This window comes from Chanodichthys erythropterus, chromosome 14 (genome assembly GCF_024489055.1).
Source record: "Chanodichthys erythropterus isolate Z2021 chromosome 14, ASM2448905v1, whole genome shotgun sequence".
Classification (NCBI taxonomy): Eukaryota; Metazoa; Chordata; class Actinopteri; order Cypriniformes; family Xenocyprididae; genus Chanodichthys; species Chanodichthys erythropterus.
This window is the reverse complement of record NC_090234.1, coordinates 11837543-11848110: the sequence shown is the minus strand read 5'-3', so window position 1 is coordinate 11848110 and position 10568 is coordinate 11837543.

The window sequence follows — 10568 nt, the reverse complement described above, 5'->3', positions numbered from 1 at the left end:
TGCTGAGAAATAATAATAACTGCATCAGTGCAGCAGAGGAAGAGTGTGATTGTGTTGAACTGCTTCACTGCGAGTTCAGGAGAATATTACAGAATGACCTGCTTCCACAAATGAATGATCAGGTGTTATTTTTGCTCCTGCTCAAACTGGAAACAGAAGCAAGAAGTGGCTTGAGAACGAGTCCATCAGGCTCATGTCTGTCCAGATCTGAACCTACCGTGGATATTTGGTCTGAGATGAAACTCGAATGAACTTGGAGAATCTTTCAGCTGCTCATGAACAGAGGAAAAACTGACTCTTCTTCTGTAAAAAGCTGTCTGCAGTTTTCTCACCGGCTTAAACATCTGAAGAAAACAAAGGAGAAGGTTGTTTAGTGCACAGTTACCTTATCTACAGTGTTTGTGCAATTCTTCATCATTTTCTATCCAGCGATTTGTGATTAAAAGCAGTGTTGCCTTCAGTAAAATCAGCTAAAACTGGCCACTAAATGACGTCACACTGGCGAGTCTTATTAATGTAAATATAGATCAGTGGGCGAGAATCTAGATACGTTTTGTCCAAGAAGTTGCACTGATACAAAAGAGAAGTTTATTCAGTGCTGTGACTTTATCTACAGTGTTTGTGCGATTCTTGAGCATTTCCTGACCAGCGATTTGTGATTAAAATGGTTAAGAGCATTAAAAGACCACTAAATATTTGGCCATTTTTGGCTTGGCCTATTTATTCATTTATTTGCCGATGTGAGAGAGAGAGAGATTGAATATTTACTGAATATATATATACTCTCTCTCTCTCTCTTCCAGCACGGTGTTGGTTTGTTTGCGACCATCTCTGGCGTCTCTTAACTGCTTCTGTGAATCTATACTACATGTTTATAGGCACTTCTTGGAAATCACCTCAACATAACATGATATCTTTGCAGAAGTGATGGGAGAGCGATTGCTCAAAAAATACACAAAATTATGCATTTCAGCTCCTTTTCAAATCACACAGAATGTTCAACGCTATCTCACGACCAATTCGTACTTATTCTACGAGGTGGCTATTTCGTACGAATCCATACGACTTCACTCGTACAAATTCGTACGATTTGTCTAAACCCCTGTGACGGTTAGGTTTAGGGGTGGGGTTTGGGGTAGGTCATTCGTATGAATTCATACGAATTTGTAAACTCGTAAAATATGTACGATTTAGCAAAAAACGTGTGAATTCGTACGAGTGAGGTCCTATGAATTCGTACGAATTAGCCACCTTGTAAAATACGTACGAATTGCCATGAGATCGGGTTGGAATGTTGAATAAGAACGACAGAAAATGTAAAGAAATTCAAGAGTCACACAACAGAGTCGAACACAGGTTTGCAATGCAACAAATCATTAATTACTATAATTATTACAACAAATAATTAACATTGTTAATTTAAAGGGGTGGTTGAGTATGATTTCAGTTTTTTAACTTTAGTTAGTGTGTAATGTTGCTGTTTGATCATAAACAACATCTGTAAAGTTACAACACTCAAAGTTCAACGCAAACAGAGATATTTTCTTTTATGGAAAAAAATAGTAGGGACTACAAGAAGCTTCTTTCTGCGTTAGTGACATCACAAACCCTATAATTTGCATAAACCCCGCCCCCGAGAACACACAACAAAGGGGGCGGGGCCATGTTGGGCTGCTTTAGAGAAGAGGAAGAGTTGTTGTAGTCGAGTGTTGTTGTCATGCCGTCATTTTACGCCGGACTGCTTCACAAACGAGGGTCAATTCAACACAAAAGATGAACATGACGGCACATGCTAGTGGATGAGTTGAATCAACTCCACAGCAACTACATCAATTTATCCACTAACCATTCAGAAACGTCTAAAAGTTGTAACTTCTTCCTGAGTCTCTCCATCAGTGTCGACTCAATGAACAATGTAAGGCTGAACACCATTACTGACAATCCTCATTTTGGCTGCGTGAGATTCTCCAGCTTATAGGTGGCCTTTAAATATTTTAAAAATATTACAAAAAATGGGTTATAACTGCACTTTCAGTTCAGTTCTGAAAGCCACATAATCCTGATGTAGTGGGAAAATGTTGTTTTTTATTCACCTTTGCAGCAGCTGGACCCTGAGCTCATTTACGCAGGTGAGAGTTGAAGCCAATCCACCTGTCTATTGTGTTTCCCAAATTCCCATCAGGGGCTCCTGAGCAGATCCGGGGCTTTGGAAAGTTGTTCTTCAAGAACAGCGTCTCAGTGGTCCAGTCGGCCTCATCTGAACCGCTCGTTTCTCTCGTTTTCTCAAACGTTCCTGGAAGAATCTGCTACCTTCAAGACTCACCTTTCCATTCTTCCCATTACATCTCCGTGAAATCTCCCAGTCCTTGAGGAGAGAAGAGCTTTAGAAGCGGACAGAATAAAGTCTCCGTATGTTTTGGTTGAATCAGTAATTACAGTGAGAACTATATTGTTGATTGTTTGCAGCTTCTTCTTTTTGGTATAAGCTTTGTAATCAACATACTGTATAACATATAAATATATAGATGTGCTGCAGTGAAACAGACGTGTGTGTTACAGATATTATCCTCAACTAACAACTAAAATCACTAAATAAACATTTTTAAAATATTTAAAAAACATTATATTTCAGCTAGTTGCCAAATCAACATATCTCATTTTCATTTGAAAAGTGTTAAAAGTATTAAAACTAAAACTAATAAATAAAAACAATAATTTCTATTCACATATTTTTTAATAAAAGAAAAAAAAGCTAATAAAATGATAATGGAAAAATGCACAACAAAATTACTAACACAGAACATATAAAAATAATAATTTACAAAATATTAACAAAAACCATCAATGATAATAAAATAACTGGAAGACAGTTCTGATTTAGTGTGATCAGTCACATGACATTTAATAAACTGAAAAATAATAAAATTGTTTTTTTTTTTCTACCACTAGAGGGCACAATTTCACTGATTCAGTACGAACAAAAAACTAGTGATGCTTTGCAAAGTCTGATTCATTTCCGTGAACCGGATCTTTTCGGACTGTTCGGCTCAATGAACCGGTTCAAAATGCGGTTTTACACGTTCCTGATGTCATCATGCAATGATGTCTCTGCATTTCCTTTCAAACAACCCAGTGTGATGTTATATCAAGGAAACATTCACATAAAGAAATCTGTGTATAGAAACATTAAATAAAGTTATTGTAAGCATTTTGATGATTATTGGCCTTCATTCACTTTAGTTAATGTTTGTGTTCACAGTTGAATTTCTATATTCCTTGGATAAGTTTCCTAAAAGTTGTGCAAATACAGCACAAACATGGATTTGTTCTTAATATATGAAGTATACTCTATAATGAGTAAACCATCTGAACTGCTAGATTATTGTGCTTTGATTTAAAATATAATTTTAAAGCCACAGTAAAATATTGTTGATTGTTTGCAACTTCTTCTTTTTGGTATAAGCTGCGTTTTGTAATCAACATACTGTATAACATATAAATATATAGATGGCGGGTTAAGACCAAGGCAAACCTCAAGTATTTTCCACATATCATTCAGAGCAGAAAGAAGACTGAAAGCACTTGTCAGAGGCACAAAACTAACATTACTTGTCCTTTCTCGTTTATGTTGAGATGTGTATATTGAGTTTCCTGTCTGTTGCTATTATTAAATACTACTCCTCATATTCACCGTCGTCCTTGTGCTTTCCTACACACACGTGCTCGTAACAGGTGTAGAGAAGCTCCATTAAGTTTTTATTAAGTTTTTTTTTTTTCATGTTCAGAAATTCAGTTTTCCTTTCGTTTTCTCTAGAATTTTGTGTGATAAGAGGTGCTTTTCAAGGTGTATTTGGACTTTATCACATATTATCATGTATTAGTGCACAATATAATCTCTGAATATAGATGTGTTTATTTATTGTAATTGTAAAAACTTTATTGTCCGCCTTAGGGGCAATTTGTTCAGCAGCGTGATAGCACACATACAAGACAGACAAATACACCACATTAATTAATAGCATGTTAAAAACTACCTTTTCCTATTTAAATTAAGCAGGTTGACAGCATATGGAACAAACGAAAATCTGAATCTGTTTGTCTTAGCCAGAGGGACCCCATACAAAGATCCTGAGGGAAGAGTCTGAAATGATTCATAAAGAGAACGTGAAATGAAATGTGTCAGATATGATGTGATGCACTTTAGCACCTGAATATCAAACAAATCTGAAAACCCAGGCAATTTTACACCCAGTACTTTACTGCAGTTATTTAAAACCTTTGAGAGAGAATTCTTCTGTTTGACCTTTAAAGAGGCAAACCAACAAATTCAATATATGCCTTATAAAAAGCAGTCATCAATGTCCTATCAATATTAAATTTAGTTAATTTCCGCAGACAATAAAGTCTTTGTTGGCTCATCTTACACAATCTATCGGTATTTTCTGAAAAATTTAGTTTATTATCGATAATAGTACCTAGGTACCTATAACTCTCAACCACTACAATCAATTGATTATCGACACTAGTACATGGAGCTGCTGTCTGATTCCTTCACAGGTCAATACACGTCATTAGTTTTCCCAGCATTCAGAATTAGACCCGCCTCTCGACACCAATTTGCAAAATACTCAACAATAGGCCCATGTTCTCTCTTCACAAACCAACAAACTTACAATAACTGTATCATCAGCAAACTGTCAATGTCTCATTTGTAGTCATCCAAACGTGCGCTCCTTTGTTTTCTTCTTTGATCAGCAAAGTTGCCTCGCGCATCGCGATCACAGAAAGATGGCTGAAGGTGCATTTTTCAAACTCTGGTGAAGTAATGCGCCGTCATGACGTAGTATTGTGGCGCATGCGCATGATTAAATTTGTTCAAGTTGGAAGTTTTTCTAATTCATTGTTGTAGTTAGACTGTACGTTTACAGAACGTGACTCATTCACCTAACTGAAATTCAATTATTTTATAGTTTAGTCTGATTAAAATTAAATGTATTTTAACTGAATATGAATTCAAATTATTTTTTAGATCTGTTAAACTTTTGCTTGCTATTAAATAGGTTTAATCAACTTAGAACAACAATGATATTATAAGTATTATACAGATATGTAAAGTACAGCACTGTTGCATTAAGTATCACAAATACAGCACTCCGTAAAAAAAAAAAAAAAAAAAAAAAAACATTTTATGTCAAATATTATGTAGAAAACTGACACTAGTCGAGTTTAGAGCAGGAGCTGGTGATAAAAATTTCAACAATAAGTTGTACAGGATTATACACTGTATAAGCAAGTGTTTTGAAATACAGAAAAATAAATTTCAAGTGTATTAATGCACACAGTATTTATTAAAGACTAAGCACATTTAAAATACATTAACAAATGTCATCTTGGACAACACACTTAAGTTGAAATTAAAATAAATTATTTTTCATGTGCTTTAATATATGAGTCAATACATCAGAATAAGTTTAGTTATTTAAAACACTATAAAGTCATAATTAGGTAAAAAATTAAGTGCATTTTTAAAAAAGTGCTCTTAAGCATGTTTAGAAATATTGTCATGAAAGTGTACTTTCAAGTACAACTTAATAAGTCATTATTACAAAGTGCATTTTTAAAAAAAGTTAATAAATATTGTCATTTAAGTGTACTTTCTTTTTCAATTCAGCCTATTAGCCTACTACTTATAATGATGAACGGAATTGGCTAATTAATTGAACAATCGTGCCAATACACACACATATATGGGTCAATATATAATTGAGGGAGTTTTCATGTCCATGAGATTTATCTCGCAAACATGATTATTAAAATAAAATTTTAAAAGTCTTCAGTGTTCTTCATGATCTTGTCTTTACAAATTTCATAGTTAATTATTATGGAAATAATCATATATTTATAAAAATTTACTAGATATCCCTAAAATGTCAACTAAATAACCGTCCGAAATGAATTACAACCACAATCTCATTACCTAAAAAAACATTTAAAAAACTTATTTAAAAACAGTTTTAATTATATTATTTACATTAAGTTGAAGTAATTGTGAACAATGTGTCTTTTTGGGCAATATGTCACATTTTCAATAGAAATTGACAAATTGAATATATGTCCGAGAAGTCGCTGTCATCTAAGTTACCCATAGCAAATACACCCCTCAAGGAAGAGTGTGTTTTCCAAATCACATGACCTGCTCCACATGATGTCATTTCCTCCTGAAAAGAAAAACTAGCAAGACTCCAAGGTATGTTCTCCCTCCACATTTTCAGTTATTTCACCTAAAGTAGTGCTTAGGGCAAATGTGTACTTATCATATGTCAACAATGTTACTACAATGAATTCATAAATAACTTTGAATTTCAATTCAACTCAGTTGTACATATACTATTTAGAAGAACCTCTCCGTAAAATGCCATGTGGTGTCTGGTGCTAGGCAACCATTTTGATTTTATCCCTAAAAACAACAAAAATGTCAACTAGGTTACCAGTCACCTATGTTACTCTGCAAAGGTAACTTAGTTGACCAAGAGTAACATAGTTGACATTCATGACATGTTCTTATAGTTTTCAGGAGTTCATTTAATATTCTAATTGTACAGTAACTATAAAATACTTTGCAATAAATATTATAAAAGTAAACTTGTTTTCAGGCAAATGCCACGATTATCTGCTGCAGAAAAGATGTGCTCAGGTTGATTCCTGCCCCACAGCACGTGACAGCATGTCATGTTGAAATAAAAAGAGATGTGTGGGAAGATATTGCCAAATCATATCTTACAGTTTTTCTCCATTGGTTTGGCTCATTTCTTGAAACAGAAATTACATTCTCAAAACTACATGGACAAACCTCTAAACCACTTGGCAATTGTTCACAACAGAATTGAATTTCTCATTCATTTTGCAAATTGCAAATGTCTAAGTACATGTCTCAATGTCTCACTACATCTTTGCAAATGATTAAGTACAGGTAGCCTACATTTAGCACAATTTCCAAGTGAATAGATCTTGTTGATCTAAACTGATTGTCGATTCTCAGTCTAATGGTTGTTTGCTCCAAAACGTGTCAGCGTCATTTCATTGTATAAGTCATCACACGCACAATAGTTTGTTCAATTGTCAAAATTAGTCAAGAACATAATACCATGAATACCATATATGAATCCTTGGAACATTTGATAAATTATTACAGCAATTGACAGTCAGGTGAAACTAGAACTTGACTAAAATGTAACATGTAAGTCAGTTACTGGTTGTCCATCATTATAACTTTTTTACAATTAAGCAGTTGTTCCCAAACTTGTTTGGCTTCAGTACCCACTTTACCTCACTTGTGTATCCAGGTAATCCAGGTATGAAAGTATTTGACTTATCTGACTTCAACATTTTGCCTAAAAACTGCAGCTTACTGTATGATGCAATTATCATTATAATCCTTATTTTGAAGAATATAACATACAATAAGAAAAAGGGTCAAAGAGCTGCAATTAGTGCCTCCCATGTAAATGTAATACTGTGGGTTTTACTGTAACATTTCAGTAAGTCTAGTCATTGATGATTTTCCCCCTCCCCTTTCTGTCAAATACCCCCTGTAGTACCTCTGCATAGGGCTACATGTACCCCAGGTTTGGAACCACTGGAGTAGTGGCCAGTAGTATAATGAAGTTGTGGAGAACATAGAACATTCCTATGTAATTGTCTGTAATGTAGTGTATGACTCTTCTGTATGACTGATTTGATGTTTTCTTTTTTTACGCTATTGTAGAGAATAATGGCATTGGAAGGAAACGAGCGACCAGTGAAGAACTGTTAGTTGTGAAACTCCAGCTTTATTTACAGCACTATAGGCTGCATATAATTTTCATTATTTTTTTGTTTGTGTGTTTATATTACAGTATATTATGCTGTATACATTTTCCTTTTACTCTGATGTATGGAAGTTACTTTATGTGTGTGAATGATAATGGTTACAATTTCCTTGGCAGTATGAGTGCAATATATGATGTCAAACCTTGGAGGCTACTCTTACCCTAAAATCCTGTCTTTTTTCAGTTTTACACACAATTGTATTCCGTTAGCTAGACAAAAACTGTACAGTAACCATTGTCAGTGAAGGACTGGACTAAGACTGAAAGGTGGACATGAGGGATATTTGCCATAGTGACAAAACATCTAAACATTTTGACTTGCAGTGCTTACACAATGCCAAAGGAACTAAGCATTTTGGGGGCACTGACTGTTTAAATGAGAAGGAAATTTAGTTTTGACACAAACAGTTTAAACTGATGTGCGTCTGTATTTCTCCTTTATGTCATGAAATATTCAACAGGTCTTGATTAAATGCAATAAAAGATTAGCTAACATATAATAATTGATATAGTTTAGGATTGTGTTTGTTAAATACATCATCCTACTTTGTCATGTCCAGTCAACTATGTTACTTTTGTCAACTATGATACTGGGCTGTCAATTAAGTTACCATTATGTTTTTTAAAAAAATATATGTATTTCAATGGTTCCCTAATCTCCAAGTAAATATTTAGAAACTGAGTAGCTGTCAAATATATACCTCAGCATAATTTAATCAAGAAAATTATCATGAATCAAGCAGTTTGGAAACAAAATATACAGACTGGTTATTTCAGTACTTGAAATTTGGGGTTTCAATTGAACAAAATGTGTATTTTCTTAATTAATTGGGTATTTTAATTGAAAAGGTAGGTAAATAGACACATATTCTTCCAAGAGTAATGATTTTTTTAAATGTCTGCCATTTACATAAAGTTAAAACTTATAGGTTTTGTCCGTAACATAGTTGACCAAATAATGAGTAAACTTCTTGTTTTTAAAACTAAATATCTGAAATCAATTATGCCTGAGCTTGGCAATTACTAAAAACAAAATATTTCAGGGATAATTTATCAGGGAAGATAATAATATTTTGTAAATAAATATATTTTTTCCCAGAATTATTCAAACTCAAAATCTCCCACAATTATATATTGACCCATATATTAACTGACTGATCGCGCGGAGCTATTTGAAAGCCCGCTTTAACTTCGCGCACAAGCAGAAAAGCGTTCAGCTTTCCCACCAACAAATTCCGCCATGTAAATATCAATCCGCCATGGCGCATCTCGCTCTCAAAGGGAAGGGGAGATGACACTCTGATTGGTTTATTGAACGTTACGCCCATTTCTCATTAAGAGAATAGGGACAACCCATTTCAAAAATGCGCCCCGGCGCACGGACCGTTTTTCCGTCGTTAAAATAGCAAAAGTGGATTTGGACACGCCCTGAGTGCAGCTGCGCCGTGCGCTTCACACTTTGCGTTTAGATCGTTAAAATAGGGCCCCTTCACTTGATCTTGAGACTAATACACTTGTGTTGTGCAACACTTTCAGGAGAAGCTCATTCTAGAAGAATCTGTCAGAAATCAGAAAGTCCTGCCTGACGTGTCAATCCTCAGAGATGGGGCGCCGGAAGAAAACCACAGTAAGTCCTTCACGTCTAAGGAAACACTCACTGATCAACACTATGGAAAACCTGAAGGATTAAATATGCCAGAAACACAAGAAGTGATGTAAAAGCCAGAAGACTTAAATATTGAATTCATGAGGTCTTTCAGTCATTATTCAGAGAAGTACTTCAGTATCAAATACTAAATTCAGTGATAAATGTGCGTGTTTTCCTGGTTCAGACACAGACAGACGCAGAGAAGATGATCCAGAACATAACACAGAAGGATCAGGAGGTCAAGCCTAGAAAGGTGATTGAAAAATGATTACAATCATAATATTTCACTGTGCTTAAAGGGATAGTTCACCAAAAAATGAAAATTACCCCATAATTTACTCATCCTCGATTCCTCAAGCCATCCTAGGTGTATATGACTGTCTTCTTTCAGTCGAACACAATCATAGTTATAATAGAAATATCCTGGCTCTTCCAAGCTTTATGATGGAAATGATTGAGGGATGAGATTTTGAAGCGCAACAGCCATATGACTTCTGTCGAAAAAGCATTAACTGAGTACACAATGCCATGACGTACTCTGTGTTATAATGTAGGACAGGGATGTTCAATCCTGCTCCTGGAGAGATACCCTCCTGCAGATCTCAGCTCCAGCCCCAATCAAACACACCTGAAGCAGCTTCTCAAGGTGTTCAGGGCTGCTTGATCATTACAGACACGAGTGTTGGAGCAGGGTTGGATCTGAAGTCTGCCGGACAGTAACTCTCCAGGAGCAGGGCTGGACACCCCTGATGTGGGACATCATGGCCTTGTGTAGCAGTGTAATGCTTCTCATCCGACAGCACATAAATCACAGGCGGACACGGAGAACTATGCTTCATGCCTTGTTTACTGTAACACAACAAGGAGAAACATATCCTCTGGTGACAGTGGGAAGTTACACTCATATGCATCTAAAAGAACAACAGAAATGAGAAAAATCAAAATCAAACCTGTGTTTGATTCAAAAAGATGGTGTCAGCCATGCAACACACATGGTGAGGGATTGACCCTAACCCTACCCATACCTCTATCTCTCCACCCATTAAACAAGC